The following is an 18,577-nucleotide window of genomic DNA, read 5'->3' on the forward strand; positions in this document are numbered from 1 at the left end:
ACAGAAAATCTGGAATTCACTCACACACACACACACACACACACACACACGCACACAGACACACGCACGCACTCTCGCTTCCTCTCCCACACACACTCACACCCCCCACATATGCACACACACACACACACACACACACACAAACACACACGCACTCTCTCACACACACAAGACAGGGCGAGGCGATGCCAGCAAACATCGATCCCGCTGAACAAACTGAACATTAACAAACTCCTCCTCCTCCTCCTCTCCCCGCGACCTGATGACAGGGAGAAATTTACTCCCCAGCCGCAGAGCGCCAGGCAGAGGGAGTCTATTAAAGGGACAGCGTCCCGCCGGGGAGAGGGGCTGGAGGCAGGGGACCCCGGCCTGCCAAGCCCCTGCTCTGGCCACGCACTCTTCGCGTTGGAGAGGGCGTGCCCACCCGGCGCCGGGACACCCCTCCTGGAGGGGGAAGGGGAGGGGGCGGGGAAGTGAGGGGGTAGTGGAAAATGGGGAGTGGGGGTGGGGAGGGGGGTGCAGGTGGGGAGGAGGGGATAGGGAGGAAAGGGAACAGGCTGGTGGTTAAACTTGGAAGCTGGGGAGAAGCGCACAGAGGGCCAGAGGGCCTGACCAGCGGGGAACAGCAGCAATGTCTTTTGCTTGGGAACAGCAACAATGTCTTTTTGCTTAGAGCGGAGTTGGGGACCTTATCCAAAGATGACCTCCATTCTCTAAGCCTTAACCTGACTCCCTAAAATGTCCTGCCAGCCCCCTTTAGTGACTCTGCCCCTCCCACCTTCTTGCTTATCAATGGATGGTCATTTAAAAGAAAAAAAGAAAGAAAACCTCCCTTGGCCTTTTGATAGACAAATCTCACAGTGTCTTTTTGTTCCTTTGAAGGGTGTTTATTGAGCGCTTACTATGTACCTATTGTGGAGACACAACAGGCATAGAGAAAGAGAAAGTCCTAGCCCTATTGGTGTTTATATTATACTGGGAGAGAGCAGACAAGTAGCCCCCCTGATATCTGTCTTTGCTTACATGCCACCTTCTCCCAGAGGTCCACCTTACAATCCCCGCCACCCCAACATACTCTTCATCCCATTTCTCCTTTTTTTATTTTGGGCTTATCAGTGTGGCACATGTTATGTACAGTTTTCTCTTTGGCTAATTGTCCGAGACCCTCTCTAGAATATAAGCTCTGTTGAGAAGACAGATTTTTGCCTCTTTTGTTCTATTATTTTCCCAGTGATGGCAAAGCCCAAAGCATTTTGTTAGGGAACCCCTCCCCTAAATTTTGTGGTCTGGATGAAAAGTAAGCAAACACCTATACACTGTAGTTTCAGATCAATGAGCCCCAGGAAGATGTTAAAAACCTGGCACTAGGATAGGCCTCGAACGGGGAGGTGACTCCAGAGTCCCTGCTGGAGACATCGCTCCAGCTGAGCCAGACTGAAGCCAGTGTGTGATCTTTGAGTGCCTCTGCAGGCCAGGCACTGCTCAAGGTGCTGTGGACCCATCTGTGAGCAGGGTGATCTGAACCCTGCCCTCAGGGAACTCTCCATCCAGTGGGAGAGCAAACAAGTCAGAGGTGAGGGATGCAAGTGGTGGGGGTGTCTTGGAACTGGTGGGGAACCTGTAGAGAGGAAGGGTGGTGAGCAGGAGGGCTGGGCGAGGCTAGTCCAAGCTGAGTTCTAAACATGAAGAAAGGGAATTCACACAGAGGCCCTCTCTTCAAAAGACAGGCAAAGTCCAAATGCTTCTGCTTCCTGCCTTAAGATCTCCACCTCTAGGCCCTCATGAAGATGCACATTCCTGGTCCTTACCCTGGAATAAGGTTTTCTCACTATGGTAGTACTGATATTGGAGCCAGATCTTTCTGTGTTGGAAGGGGCACAAGGCAAAATGTTAACAGCATCCCTGGCCACTACCCACTGGAGGACAGACCCTTCTACCCCGCATTTGTCACAAAAAAAAAAAAAAAATGGACTTCAGATTGTTCAATATCCCCTGGGAGCAAAATTGCCCCTGATTGAGCACTACTATCTCGGACCTTCAAAATCAGAAGATTCCAGATGACAGCTTAGGAATCTACATTTTGAATGATCAACCCCAGCCCCATAAATGACTCCCCTGTGCACTGCAGTATGAGAATTCCTGCCCAAAAAAACCCCCTTTTTTTAAAAAAAAATCAGGCAAACCTCATATTACTAACTATAAAAACCAAGTCATGCTTACATATTAATATAATTTAGGGTCCCAAGAAGGAATGTTGTGATGGAATTTTACCCATACCTGTTCCTTTTTCCTCCCCATGGACCCACCCCAAGTGAGGCCTGACCATGGAGCGTGGGATGCCTCCCACCTACAACCCACCCACCTGCCCCCTTTGCTGTCTCATGTGCAATTATCAGGCATGACTAATTCCACCAATTCTGTCTTAACACTTCCTCTGGGCTATAGGAAACTTGACTTTCCCATGCTACTTGTTAGCCACAATGTGTTGCCGTCCCTGTTTGCAAAGTCTGTCTCATCATTGTTAACATCCCCACATACTTGTCCACCTCACTAGTGTCGTTCAAGTTGTTAAGTCTCTGGCCCTAATCACCTCCATCATAGCCTCCCACATGACCAAGCCCACCTACTCCAGCCCAGGCAGAGTAAGCCCTATTCATCGTTGGCAACATCAGCAGAAGCGCACCATTTGAATCGCCCAGTGCAATTGTACAGAGTGCAGTGCTACTGAGTAAAATCTCACAGTGTCACAGATGAGGAGCCAGATTTAGAACCTCGAGATTCAGTGGACTTCAGGCCTGAACAGAAAGAGGGCAGAGGCTGCAGGGAGGCTCACAGGACCTTGCCCTCCTTTCTACAAGCCCCAGGCCTGTAGGTTGGCTGCTCACACTGTGTGATAGGTCTACCAGGCTCTGCCCCAAGCTCCTGTAGAGCTGAATATACAAGGCAGGACCCTCTCTTCCAAAAAGCTTCTTTGGTAACAATCCAAACACTCAGGCCAAGAAAAGAGGGAATTGGGCAACAGAGTACAATCTTGGGGAGAATCAGGAGGCAGAGATAGGACGAGGTGACATGGGCTGCAGAATCTTTCCCCAATTCTCTCCAGCATCCTTTTCAGAATCTCAACTGCACTCCCTCCTGGTCCTCAATGTCTGGGTAGGTAATGGGAGACAATACCAACCTCTGGCTGGCTACCAACTTGTTGCTGGAGTGTTCTTTTATTAATTTTTAATTTTCCCTATTGCTAGAAATACAGAACATTCAGCAGTTAGTTATCAACAAAGAAGTTTTTGACTACACCAGTGGAATGTGTAACACAATGGTGACCAGATGTTTTAGAGTGGTGTAGACATGACATTAAATAACACTGATTCACACAGTGAGAAAGTTATTCCCTTCCTGACACCTTTCAATTTGAGACAGTTTCCATTTAGTGTGGGTGTTCCACCCCCCCACCCCCCACCCCCACCCTAGCACCTAACATTTGCTGACTCCTGTTCTTCTACCCAGGCTGCAGATCTCAGGCTCAGACGGTTGGGATTTGGCAAGTATCTCTAGCCAGATTTTCACAAAATGGTTTTCACTGAACTCACTTTAGGATTACCTTCTATTTTAGTGAAAGATATTGCTTTTCATTTTTGGTAGTAATCTTGGATTTTAAACCATTTAGTGGAGTCTGAAAAATAAAATATGTTAAGGAACAAGAAAGAGCACATATGGTTGAGGTAGGTGTGAAGAAGGCAGGATGGAGAAAGGTAGTCCAGGTATGTGTAGGTTGGCATAGCACTGTGCTAAACCACAGGCCCTGGCACTCCAGGACACTTCTTCTAAGAGCTGGTGTCTTATAGTAATGCTGTGTCGAAGTCCCAGGGAATTCAGCTTCCTAGGATCTTGTGGTATGACCTCGGGATGTGTAAGGGCATGAACTGATTGACAGGATTCAGCCAGCCTCCTGAAAGGGTCGTTCCCACACGGGCTGAGCATCGAAATCACCTGGGAATTTTTATTATTTTTTTAAGATAAAAAAGCCCAGGCTCCACCCCAGACTTACTAAATTAGATCCCAGGGTGGGGCCAGAAGCTCTGAAAATTTTAAAGTTCCCAGGCAATTGGGATAAGATGCCAGGCATGGGAAACTTACCTGTACAAAATAGAATTGTGTAACAAGAGAAGTTTGGGCAGGTTTTTTTTTTTTTTTTTTTTTTTTTTTTTTCATACAAGGAACAGAAAAGTGCATCTGATCTTGGATTTTCTCACAGGGGTGGGTGGAAAGGTCTCCTCAGTGCCCCCTCTAGAAACCTAGGAGCCCCTGCCTAGCCCATTGCCTGCCTAGCCCACGTGGGATTGCAGTGTGGTTTATGTCGCTGTCTTTGTTTGCCTGTGCTACTCGGACTCCAGGAAGATGCAATGAGGACATTTATTGGCTGGTGGTGTTCCTAGCCAGGGTACTGGTCACTGCAGTGCATTCAATCCATGGACATCAATTAGCCATACGCTGCAGATTTGTGTACTTCTGCATCTGTATGCACACAGTGCTTCATGTTAAAAAAAAAAAAAAAAAAAGCAATGTTCTCAAACTTTGCTTTATATTATAATCAACTGGTAATTTAAAAACCCCGGTGTCCCATCTTACCCCAGAGCCATTCCATCAGCCCAGGGCCAGTGGGTGGTCCAGCCGTCAGTACTTTTTAAAGCTCCCAGGTGGTTCCAGTGTGCAGCTAAATTTGAGAGCCAGTGTACCATAGGATTTTGCCCTTGAGAATATAATTCATTGACTTCCTCTTATGTCATTTGACTTGTTCAGGATATTCCTTGTCTCATTAACTATTTTGTGAAAACTTCAAGTTAGCAATCTCTGGTCATTGCTATCCTCTGATGACACCTGGTACAACATGTTGTTGTTGGAGTCAGACAGGGGCAGTCCTGGGTCACAGAGAGTGACAGGAAGAAAATAATGTGGGGTGGTTGGGTAGAGAGTAAGGAGTGGATCCGGGGTCCACTCTGGGGTTAGGGTTTTGAAGGGATCTGAGGAGGTAACGTTTAAACTGAGATCTGGCTGCAGTTAACCAGGAATCAGGGCCTGGAAATGGAAGCCATGGCAGGGCTTCAGAGTAAAAAGGACACATCCTTCAGGGCTCAGTTGGAGGTCCAGCCAGGCAACGGAAAACAGAGATGATGCGGGAGAGGTGGGTAGTCTCCATCACAGAACAGCTCCCTCATCATATCTTAGAGTTTGGATTTTATTCTTCCAAGTTGTTGGTAAGTGCTAAATTATTCATGTGCATCCTAAAACACCTGGTCCATTGGAGAGGCTTGCTCAACCAACACGGTCAGCGTTATCTTGGTGGATGTGTGCATTCTAATAGGAGGTGAGGTTGGTGGCAGTAATGTGAGTGGGCACTCAGGCATTGGAAAGCTTGTTTCTGAGAAGGCATCCTCTAAAAATTATTTGGCTTATTTTAAAAAATTTGTGTGATTTGGCTAAATGTAGAATTCTTCAACAGCAATTAAGCATTATGTATATTTTAGACAGGATGGTTGCTGAGTGGGCAGGTTGGGGATATGGAGGGGTGAGCATCAACATCTATCACGTTTCTCCCTTAGAGTTGGCTACCTACAGCTGGTGACAGTGTTTTGCAACTGCTGAGGAATCCAGAACAAGTCTTTGGCCCAGTAATCCATTGCTGAACTTCATTAACCACAGGAAGACATTAAGTGAAGGTAAGGACCGGAACAGCCTGGGAACCACGTGACAGCAGCCTTTAAGTCCCAGGCTCTGGTATATTTTATGCCAACTCAACTGTGTATCAACCTCATCTTCCTGGACTCATTAGAACTGTGTGCCCAAAGGTGCCCTCAACTTTCAGAAGCAAATACAGAATGATATAATTCGCTCTGAGAACACCTTTCTGTCTTATCCGGAGCATGTCTTATCTGTTATGATTAGGCATTAAGCATCCTATTGTCCTTAAAATTTTATGAGATTCTACCCCTGCTTGCTAGGATTATGTCAAAGTGACTTGTCCTGAATGCTGTTTTCACCCAACAATACAGCTTGTCTTTTCTTCTAAACCTTGCAGGACAGTCAACGCAGCTAAGGAGAACCCACAGGCTTCAAATGGTCAGGTAGCCTGGGATTGCTGCAAACCTTTCTAGAAGTCTTCTGTCTTGCTCTTGCTTCCCTGAGATTAAAGTGTGGGGACCCTGAGGTCAAGATTTGTTAGCAAGTCGTCTCCTTGGGGGATTTTTTTTTTTTTTATTAGAAAACTCCAGCTGGGGAACAGGAAGTGAATAGGACCTGGAAAACAGGGTGTACTAGCCAGTGGTTGTCACTGAGCAGCTGAGCACAGTCCTGCTGGGCAGTGCTGGGGTCCATGTGGATCGTGTTCCTTGGAGATGCCCTCCTACAGGGTGAGAGAGCTGGGGTGTGATCCGCCTGCTCCTGCCCCCCAAGGTGCTGGGGGCTGGTGGTCAGCTGGGGGGTGAAGAAATGGTATAGTGCTGGGCAATGTCTTCCAGATTTGAATCCCCAGACTGTGACCTTCAGCAGGCCAAGGGCAGAGACTCTTCAATGCAGTGTCCATAGTGCCAGGCACACAGCAGACCAGAGTAAATACCCGTGGAATGCAGGGCTCGCCCAAACTGGGCTCCGGGTCTCTCAGCTGCGCTCTCTCTGCTAGTCCTGTCTGTTCCAATGTATTTAGTTCTTGCTTCTAAGTCTTTTGCATTCCTGAATTTTGTCCTCTCTCTTCCCACTTGTATGGTCACTTGGGGGTCCCTTCACCTTCTTCCCAGGTGGCTCTCTAGTGGGGCTGTGAAGCAGAGGTCTCGTGATTACCATGGCTCGAATTTTTAAACAAAATAAGAATGTGCTCTGATGCTGATGAGTGTCTTAAGTACAAAATGAGGCAGAATGTTGGAAATCAGGATCGTCCTCTCAATCTTAAGACTATGTGTGCAGACCAGGAAGGCACCTGGGAAGAAAGATGGGTGTGGGTTTGGAATCAGGAAGACCAACATATAGAGAAGACTTTCACTGCTTACTAAGACAGTGACCTTGGGCATGTTCTGTAACCTCTCTGGGCCTCAGTTTTTGCATATTTGAAATGGGAATAGTTATAATACTGACTTCAGGAGGGGTGTAGACAGAATCTTAGGAATAAAGGAAAAAAATTCCTGGCATCTTCAAAGCACCCTGCCCCCATCGTTAGCCTTTTCATTACTTTCTGAGCATGCGTTGATGGACTGCTGTTTACTGTGCGCCTGCAGATCTACCTGAGGTCCTGTCTAATCCACACAGAGGGAGAAGCTCACTTTCCCCCAGTTGCCTACATTTGCAAGGACACCTACTTATAGAAAGTGACCCAGGAAGCTGGGGTCCCTCTGTAGAACATACAGGATGCAAAGCAAAGTTGAAGCCCCTAGAGACAGAGAGTGAGGACCTGCTCCAGGCCAGGCTATGGCTGCCTGCAAAGGATGTTGCAGAGAATTAAGCACCTGCCTGGCCGGCTTTTAGGGGACTTAACAATCAGGGGCAAGACAGGCAAGTGATGTGAAGATAATACTAGTTGGGGACATGTACGAAGCTCTTGGTGCCAAGCACTGTTTTAAGCATTAACATAAGAGCTTATTCATCCCTAAACAGTTTGTTGTCCCCATTTTACACATGAGGAGACTGAGGCACAGAAAGCTCAGGTAACTTAGTCAAGGTTATGGAGATAGCACAGGGGGAAGGGTGGCTGCAAACTCTCCTTGTGTGGCTCCAGTTTTGTGCTCTTAACCCCCATGTCCTGCAGCCTCTTGGTAATGCTGTGGCCTCTATGACTTCTACGTCACCAAATACTGATTCACTGCATGGCTTTAGACCTCAGAGTGCCTGTGTCTCCCAGAGAGTTTAAACAGATTTTTGGGCCCTGCTAAAGCTCCTGGTTTTGCCTGGGTGGGGTCTGAGAATGTGTGTTTTGTAACGAAGTCCCAGGTGACATTGAAGCTGTCCACAGAACACACTTCGAGTTTCCAAGGTCTCAACACAGGTGAATTTCCCCCTCCCCTGGGGGACATTTGACAATGCCTGGAGATCTTTGGGGTTATCACAACTCAAGGGTGCCGCTGGCATCCAATGGGTAGAGGCCAGGAATACTGCTGAATGTCTACCCTGCCCGGGGAAGACCTCTGCAGACTAAAAAGGATCTGGCCCCAAGTGTCAAGGGCACCAAGGAGAGGAGCCCGGTGTGGAGCACAGTGCACAAACTTGGACTTGTGCAGGTATCACCTGAGGGCTGGTTTAAAATGTGGCTCCTGATTCTGTAAAACTCCAGCACATCTGAGTGGCAGCGTTTCCAACAAGCTCTGACCAGGGATGCTGGTGTGGCTGACCGAGAGACCCCACTTTGAGTAGCAAAAGTGACATGGAGGTCTTAGGACACCCCGAACTTCTCAGAAATGCAACCTGGACATCTCCTGCATTAGTTCAGAAGAAAAGAAACTCTGAGTGCGAATAATCCTCTTTCAATTCACCCTATTGCAAGCTTGCCCTTAAAGCAGGGCTGAGACAGCGGGGTCGGGTGGGGGACAAATATCCACCCTTCTCTTAGCAGCAGGCAGGGGCCTGCTGAAAATGAGGAGGGGGCAGATCTGAGTGAGAACTGCCGCGCTCCAGCCCCCGAGCATCCAGTGGAGGCTATTGTTGCCTGGAGTCGTGGCTTCTTTCCAAGAGCCTGCTCTGGCGATGGGTTTGCATCTGCCTGACTTTCAGTTCTGCGAATGGAAGATGAGAAACTGGCTGCTTGGAACACGGCTGCTCTCTTGGGAGAGGGGTATGGGAGGAATGGACGCTGCGCCCAGCCCTCCAGAGACGGCACCCCAGCCCTGGTGATAAATGGCAGCATTAACAAGGTTTGGTTGAGAGGGGACCCACAGATTTATGACTTCCTGTGTCCGCCAGCAGATGTCATCATGGCTGACAGAACAGAAGGCCTTTCAAGAGCGAGCTGGGGAGGAGCTAAGAGGGGAAAATGGAATCAAATATAAGGCAGCAGCCAGAACTACCGTTGGCCTAGGGGGGCTATTGTCCATACTGTCGTTTTAGGAATTGGGGACGTTCTCCAATAAACCCAGCATCTGGTCATGTCTCTGAGGTCCTGCTTCTGAGATTTAGGCAGAAACTCTCCAATGAAAGACAAAGTTACTGGCTTCTCTTAAATGAGAAAAATCTCCAGGGTTTTGTTCCTGGCCTATTTGTGCCCTTCAACATTTTCTTGGATAAAATGAGCACTTTGCATTGAATAAACATATATTTTATATATCTTACTCTGAAACATGATTTTGAAGGGTTTTTAAATAGATTCATTTTACAAATCAGCAGCTCGTTCTGAAATTCCTTTGATATACATGTGATTTTACCCATTTTTCAAAATTATTTTATAGAATGTCATTGATATTTTATGTGCCAGATTTTTTTTTTATGTGTGTGTGTGTGTGTGTCTGTGTGGTATGAAAAAATGGCATACATTTGGCATTCAGCATGGGCCAAGAAACCCATTTTAGTATGTACAACTGCTAACACATGCTAAACAGTAATTATGGGTCACATTTCCACATTTCCTCCTTTTAATCTGCACCTGAACATTGACCTTTCATGGGTAAAGAGAACTTTTTTTCAAAGTTGACTCTCTGGACAGATCTTTGGGCTCAGGTGGTCAGTGCTCCAAACTGCAGCCCGAAAGAAACTGATTCCACAGGCTGGGCTGTCCTTAGCTCTGGCCTCCAAAGTCATTCCCCTTCCTGGCTGTACAACCCATGAGACTTGCCAGAAACGAACAGTCATGGAAGACTTTAAGGAGGACAACCACAGGATCCTCTTTGTTCCTCTTAAAAAAATAATAAAAACAATAACTTCAAGCAAACCCATGGTCTAGAAACTTCTTCTGTAATCAATTAGTGGTTCATACATTAATATGTGTGTAGTGGTTCATAATTTTATTTCATTGCGGTGGTGTGTGTGCACGCGCGCACGCGTTCTAGAGATTGAATTTGAGGCCTTGCACCTGCTGGTTGAATGCCCTAGTATGGGGCCACATTCCCCAAACTTCAATGAGATTTGTTAAATGATATTGTGGTCACAAATACAGCCACTTTCATGGTACCAGTTCCAAGCACCTTAGAGTGGCTTTGTAGTGATGTCCTCACTAACCTGGGCCCTGGGCAAGTTACTCTGACTTCTGCTCACCACCTGCATTATTCTGAGCAGGTGACTAACTGTCCAAACATGTTTTCTTACCTGTGCAAGGTGGAGGATGAGTGTGCTCAACTCGTAGTGGTTTCTTCTAACAAGCATCAAAGACGGTGTTTGTGAAGCCCTTAGCCACGTGCTTGGCTCGGGGGAGGAGCTCAATAAATTAGCTATTGTTAGAATGATTTATATTAAACTATCTTCCTTCTTTTTATTTCACAGGTAGACTCGACAACTCTACTGATTCGTGGGTCACCTGGAAGAGAAATCCAATAATAATAAGAACATTAATTGTTGCTGTCACATATCGAACACTTACAAAGTGCCAGACACTGTGCTAAATGCCTGACGTGCAAAATCTATCAAATCTAATTCTTACAACCACCTGATGAGGCTTGAGTTCCATCAACTTGATACAGGAAGAAACCCAGATCGGAGTTTGTCCATGATTTTCAAACTTGAGTGCCTCTGGGCGGCTTGTCAGAACCTACATCACTGGGTCCCCTCCAGAGCCTCAGCCTCAGCCGGTCTGGCCTAGACCCCAAGATTTTCAAGTCAGTAAGTTCCTTGTTGCCAATGCTGCTCTGAGGACTGTGTTGGTGAGACCCTGATTTCAGGACTTGTTCAACATTAGCACGGAGTTAAATGTCAGGGTAAGATTTCAAAATTAAAAATTTGAGTACACTTAAAAGTACTCTTAATAACCATCTATATTTCTTCAAATTTCCTAAAACGAACTTTGGAATTGCCAATCGTTGCATTGGCAAAGCGCTTTGGTTCGGGTGGTCCTGCTCCGTGAATTTCTTTGTGGCACAGAAGAGTTTGTGATTCCCTCTTAGGGAAGGATTTCAGGGCCATTTTTAGAGGAAGCATCAGGTTCTTAAATCATCACCACCAGCCACTCTTGAGATTGTCAGCAGTCCTACAGGCACAGAGCAGAATGCACATGGGGAGACCCACCCCAGCTGGAAGAGTCATTAGCAGTTCCAAGATGGAGCCCAGCAGAGCAAACCACACCTGGATACCATCTGTGCCTGAGAGCCGTGGCATGGCCTTGATTCCCATCCGGCTGGAAGGGCTCCCAACACACAGCCCACTTGGACATCAGAGGGCTCTGGGGGCCTCTCCTGAATGCTGCTAAGGTGAGCCACTTGCAAACAGTTAGACCAAGGGACTGTTGGCCCAAGCTGGAATAAGAACTGGGATGTGACCTGGCCCACATTGGAGGGTCTGGGACTATCGACAGGACTGCAGAAGCACTGGTGGGAGGTATGAGTGGAGATAAAGGATGCAAGGATAGAGCCGAAAAAGAAGCCCCAAGTCCCTCAGTGGGTAAAGTAATTCATCACGGGCGCCTTCCCTATTCAGCCGGGAATGAAAATTAAAACCTGAATTCAAATCCACAGGTGGGATGAATTTCAAGAAATGTGGACACCCAGAGAGACTTGAAGGAAACAGATAAGCTGAGGAAAACACATGGTACCACTGAGGAGAGGCTGGCTGGTGGCAGACTGGGGATCCCTGCGGCCAGGATGCAAGATGGAGCAGGAATGTGCACACAGGATTTGCTCCCGGAGCCTGAGACCCCAGTGCTCTCTGTAGAGTTGATCAGCTCTTTTTTGAAGACCCTTCCTCTTCTACATATGTGCTATTTATGTCTATTTCTACACACTCATTCATTCATTTGGCAAACATGTACCGAGTGCATATTATGGGCCAAGTATTAATACAGATACTGAGGGTAAAGTCACAAACCCCAGTCTCTACTCTCACGAAGCGTACTCTCTCATGGGAATCGTGAGGCAATGTGCAGAATCAGTAAGGTAGATGAATATCAGGATACAGAAAGTCACGAGGAGAAAAATGGAGGGAGGAGCAGATTTGGGTTGATGGGTAAAGCGATTGAAAAACAGCCCATCACCATCCCCCACTATAGCACTTACCACCAACAATGAGTACCCATTTGTTGCAAAGGAGAGACATTGAGTCAAATAAGTTTCGGGACAAAATGTAAAACTCTGGCAGCACATAACCCAGATGAGCCCAGGAGTTGCTAGTTAAGTGGGCACTCTTCTTTCCCTTCCAGAATTCAGTCCGTCCATTCTTTCAGATACAGCTCAGATTTTCACTGGGGGATATAATTCTTCCCCCTTTGATTTCTGTGGCTTTGGGGAAGTTGACTCCTCCCCCAAGTCCAGGGCCTAAGCCAATCAGCATACTCCCTTCCCCCACTGACCTCAGGGATTATTTCTAGAGTAGAGGAGGGTCCCATGAAGCTGAATCTCAGAAACCCTGCTTGAGCTCCCTCAATTACTGAATCTGGAGGGGAAAATTGTTACTGGCATTTATCTTATAAAATGAGGGGGTCTGCCTTATAAATGAAGTAAAGAGAGAAGAAGATAGATAGATAGATAGATAGATAGATAGATAGATAGATAATAGATGGATGGATGGATGGATGGTATTTGGATGACGTCATTAGTTCTCTGGCTAAACACCGAGAGTAAATCTGCCCCATGTCTAGTTAATTGAGTTAAAACCATTCTCTTTACAGCTTAGGACCATTGGGTTGGGTTTTCTGTAGTTTTAAATAGAAAGGTAAAATCTCTAGCTCAGGCTCAGGACAGACCTGCAGTGTTCCCTCTGTGTGGATCTCACTGTCAGCCTGGCTTTTCCACAGTGACCACCAACGACCTGGTTCTTGACAGCACCTGCCAGGATTCTGTGCTCCTCTTGGTTGCATTCCGTGGTCTGCACCCACCTTTGAACCAGGCAGTAATGCCAGGGATTGGATACCATGGATCTGTGACTGGGTCTCTCTTTCAGGGCCTGGGCTGCTGCCTGCCTCATTCGGATCACATTGAGAGTTGGCTTCTCAAATTAGGGCATTGTTACCAGAAAAGTGGGGCATGCTGGAGGGGACAACCAGAAATCTTAAAAATTCACTTAAGTGTCCAGTTTTCTCCTTCGTCGTCTCACATTTCCCATCTGTAGAATGAAAAAGTTGGAAGAGAGTGATGACTCCCCAGAGATCTGCCATGAAGGACCCTTCTCCTGCCTTTCTCAGTCGCCCAGTCTGGCACCAAAGTCAACCAAGTTTGGAAGATTTTGTCTGTAATTCCTGCCTTCACCCATCAGTCACCCACCCACCATTGCTGTGGAATGTCTACCAGTCTCCAGTTTTGCTCCAGCCCTAGGGCAAGAGTGGTCCCAGATGCTGGGAGGACTGTGTTCGCGCTATTCAGTGACATACAATGGGGGAGCTGAGCCTGCTTGTGGTTTTCTGTCTGGGATAAAAAGCAGAACTTTAGTAGAGAGACCTTGAGGCTCCTGGCCCTTCTAATCTCTTGGAGTATCCACAAGGGGGTGGGATACTGGGAGCTGGGGGTGGGATACTGGGAGCCAGAGAGCAACAGATTCACAGCTGTCAAGCAACAAGAGGAGAAAGAATCAGCAAGCCGAGCTGGTGGATTGGGAAGGACAGTCCAGGTCTCGAGCAGCGATGGTTGCACAGCCAGGGCCTCCTGCCGAGCCTGTGCTCATTTCTTCCGGGTTTTGTCAGGTGAGAGAACTCAGATCTTCATTGTTTAAGTCACAGTCAGAAGTGCCATTATGTGTGGTCAAAAGCCCTGTTGACCAATGCAGTCGGATCCAACAGAGGTCCCCACGCAGCTTACGGTCTGAAGATGACCAGCTAATAGATAATTACAGGTGTCACAAGTGTCCTGGAGAGGAACCACAGGAGCTTATATCGGGGGACCTAGTCATTTGAAGAAAGTGTATTGAGTGGATAATGACCTTTTTTTAATCACTTTAGAGAATTAGGTAAGGGGTAGGTAGAATATTTCTCACCGGGCCACATAGGAAGTATTTTCCCTTCCCAGGCTGTGCTGGCTTCTGTTGTGGCTCCTTAGCTTTGCTGATGGGGTACAAAGGAAGCCACAGACAATATGGAAAAGACGGACGTGACTGCGTTCCAATAAAACTTTATTCACAAAAGCAGGCTGCTGATCGCTGGCCCGCGCTTGCTGATTCCTGAATCAGACACATCACAAAGCTGCAATAGAGAGCAGCCACCAAGGACACTTTGCAGTACGCCTACGGAACCAGAAGAACCTCTGGGGATGTGACTCTGTGATTCCCCAGTGCCAGCAGCTCACCTCTGTGACACGGCGGTCCCTCCTTCATGTCTGCCTGGCTCCCTCAGAAGTGGACGGAGGGTGGTCAGCTGGGCAGCTGCCCAGGCTCCCCAACCACGGTGAACTTAGACCCGCCGAGGGGGGACGTTGGGAAAATATAGAGGGCCCCTTCTCCGATGGAGACATTTCCTGCTGTCTTGGAGCAGGCCAAGATAGGAACACATAACATTTATTAGCCCCGGAATGTTTTTGCTGGAATTTTTGTGACCAACATACACACATTTGTAGTCGGCTGGGAGCTGGCAGTCGCGGTGAGGGGGTTTCCAGAACCTCCTCATGTGGTGAGCTGAGATTTACAAGGGGTGCGACTTATATCGTGAATTATGAACCTTTAACATACCTCCCAAGAAGTCGCTCGGTTCATAAAAAGTCGCAAAAGAATTACAAAGAAGAGCCCAATTGCAGAGAAGTTGGAAATATTTTATCCTTTTTTTTTTTTTTTGGACTATTGACTCTCTGTCAACCAATGGAAATAAACTGTAAAATTATAATTAGTCTTGATTCTGGAAAAAAAAAAAAAAAACTTCAGGAGAAGGTCCGATTCCCTCCACTCCCACTAACTAGGTGTTGGGCAGAATGCAGTGGATGGAAGGTCGCCAGGCTCTTGGTCTAGGTGGCTCTCATAAAGACCCATGAACACAACTGCCGGTTGGGTCCAGGAAGGGACCACAAACGGAATGTGCTGGATAATAGGCCGCAGGGCATGGTGGAGACTGGGGCAGCTGAGAGCCTGTGCCCTGCCCAGCCCATCGTCCCCCCTGCCCAGCCCATTGTGCCCTGCCCCTCTCTCAGCACACAGGCAAGTGCACCCCAGCTCCCTCTTCAGGACAGAAACACACTCTCATCCCCCAAGTAACAGCAGGAGATGCAGGACAGCCATCTGAACCAATAGGTGGCTGCATTCTGCCTTCCCCTGGGGAGAGGAGAGGGGGGGCTTCCCACACCTTCCTCTGTGGGTCCAACAGGACCTCTGTTTATGGAGGAGAGAGAAGAGGGGAGTCATGCACACATGTGTTTGGTAAAACTTATATACTCCTGTCCTCCTGGCGGTTCTAGTTCCCCAGAATGCCCCTCCTCCGGGGTAGGTAATGTGGCTGGAAGGGGACATGCTAAGCTGTTTCAGGGTTTCAGATTCCTGTTTCACCAGTGGTGATGAACTGTGTGTCCTTCCCCAAGACACGAGGTTTTGCCTCTGACCAAAATGTCACAAAAAGAAAGTTTACACCCGCCAGACAACGTGTGTCGAGTAAACAACATGGAATGAACTTCCGTGGACACACCACCCCACGAAGAAACACCGGAATCTAATGTTAATTGAGATACAGCATGTTGATATCTTTTGCTGACGTGAGACAAAGCTGATAGAAGGGAGGATAGTGGTAAGGACCAGACTGGAGGCTTTCTGAAAGCCAGGACTTCTGGAGAACTTTAGGAAGAAAAAGACATCGCATGGCCTCATGTTAGGGAAATGTAGCAGTTGGTTTAGAAAATGCCTCCAATGTGGTGATGAATCAGGTAAATTTGGGGGACTCAGTAACTGAACAAAACCCAGAGTCATTGGGAAGAATGGACTCCAGTTGTTCATGCAGCCTGACGCCCATTCGTCTTCCCCTTTCAGATGATACCATTTGGAGTTTGCTTTGGGGCAGTTGATTCTCTCCCATGCTCAGCCACACCATTCCTGTGGTATTGACCCTTGTCTCCCCTCTTAGGACTGGAGAGGGCCAATAATCCCATCTCGCCCACTTCTCTCAACCATGATTGGACCTGTGGTGGGCAGAAAATTAGATAGAACCTGCAAGATCTGTAGTTTCTAGAGCTTCTGGGCATGGGGGAAGGGAAGATTCTTTCCTCCTTGATAGCACTCGGGGGGGGGGGGGGGAGCCATTTCTTCTTGGTCTGTTTGAACTAAAATATGAAGACTGGAGTAGTGTCCTTCCTACTAAAATAGAAGGCCCTGGAACTGCCAGTGGAAACCCACTCAAGGCCTAAAGAAGTAGCTGATGCTGTGGAAAGTACAGAGGAAAAAGTGAAGAGAAACAAAGATGGTCTTCGATGACACTAGATCAAGCTGTACCTGAAGCAGTCCTGCCCACCACCTTTTCAGTGATCCAAATCTACACATTCCAGGATTTCTCAAGACAGTTTGAGTTGGAATTCTATCATTTTTCAGTGGAAGGATTTATAACTTCTCCTTTGCTTTCATCAGATTAACACTGATGGATGAATGCCCTTTCAACAAGTTATGGTGGGAAAATGGGACCCTGCAGTGGGTTTCTGCTTTATTATTAATTTTTGCTACACTGTTCTCAGTTGGAATAAATGCTATCTTAAATAATTCCATTACTAGTTTCCTTGTCCATACTTCATGAGGTCATTCAAGTGCTACCTTTCTTGTGGATTCATTACTGGAAACAAATTATAGACTGGAGTTTTCGGTCCACTGGGGCTGCCCCATGCAAGAGCTAAGCATTCGTGTGTTAGGTTACACAGACATGGTTTTGAACCCTGGATTTATAATTTAATAGCTACGTGAGTTTGGGCAATTTACCCATAGTTTCTAAGATATTGCCCTTGACCCTTTTTAAAAAATGCTGTTAATAACAGCTCCTTAACTGAGAAAGGTTTTGTGAGGATACAATGAGCTCATGCAAACACGTGATATGGTACCTGGCACAGAGTAAATGTTCAATAAACATGATGCTGTTCTTCCTGCCATGATGCTGTCAAGGAGTCTACCATATAGAAAGAGCCCGATAGAGCTAAGCCGCCGTTATTAATTCATAAACACTTGCTATATGATTTAAAACTAATGAACTCATGATTGAATGAACCTATGAGCCAAAACTTGATTCACTGAAAAAATAAATGAATGAATGAAACTGGGTACTAAGGGGTGAACCCACAAGCTAAGGGAAGGGCAAGGACTGAGGCGGAGAGGGAGGGGTTCCAAGGCACCTGGGGGTGATTTATGGGAATGTCCTTCCCGAGATCTGTGTCCCCACCGGGTGAATGTTCTACCATGCTGCTCCTTTACTGCTTATTACTGCAGGTCATCTGTCAGGAGCATCTTGATGGGCAGCTTTATAGACAGCCATAAAGCAGGACTTACGGCCAAAGCCATCACCGTTTGTTGAGCTCGGTGCTTAGGGTGTCCACATCATCCGCTCTCTTTTCTCTGGGTCATAGCCATTCAGTGCACAGATGCAATTTAGCATAGGTGACTTGATTCCTCATAATGCCTCCCTGTAGCCTCTGGGATAAAATTCAAGGAAGAACAAATAGGATAATGTGGACATTCACCGAGTCCTTAACTTAGCACCCGCCTAAGACTTGGCCAGGCCCAGGGAGCTTGCCAACTTGAATCAACCATCTCCTTCACCTTCCCAGTTTATGGAGCAGGTGCACTCGATAGCTCAGTCTTGCCGATGAGGACATGGAGTAGCTCAAGGTTGTGCTTCTTGCTCAGGGTCACAGGGTTAGGAAGTGACATCAGGAGGGTTTGAACCCTGGCACTCTGACTCTGGAGCCTCTGCTGCAACCTCCATTCCAAACACAGTCGACCCTCTGCTTTCTTCAGAACATGTGTCTTGTTGGGTGTGGTGGCACATGGGCATGGTGGCACATGGGCATGGTGGCACATGCCATAAGCCCAGTGACTTGGGAGGCTGAGCAGGACTGCAAGACCAAGGCCAGCCTCACAAACCAGGAAAGCCCTGAGCAACTTAGTGATATCCTGTCTCAAAATAGAAAATAGGGGCTGGGGATGTGGGGTGCTTAAGCACCTCGAGATTGAATCCCTGGTACAAAAAGAAAACAAATGAGTCTTTAGGATGTGATAGAAATGAATTTCCTGAAACAAAACTTGTCTGATGTGGACAAATCAGATACTCTGTTATTTTAATTGTTCATGTTTATGGATTTATTTGAAAGAGTTTGGAAAAGTTTCCTTCTCCCAGTCCACGATCCTTAGTAGCAGTAGACAGACACCTGGAGTTGAGTGCAGGTGCTACTCTGGAGTCCCAGCTTGAAGTCAAGTACTCCAAATTCTACTGTAGGGGACCACGTGGCTTTTTAGTAGTAGGCACCCAAACTACCAATCTCATTCTCCCAGCCAGGCTCGGCCAGGCTGGTGCTATCTGGAATTCCAT

The sequence above is a fragment of the Callospermophilus lateralis genome, chromosome 3 (assembly GCF_048772815.1).
Source record: "Callospermophilus lateralis isolate mCalLat2 chromosome 3, mCalLat2.hap1, whole genome shotgun sequence".
NCBI lineage: Eukaryota > Metazoa > Chordata > Mammalia > Rodentia > Sciuridae > Callospermophilus > Callospermophilus lateralis.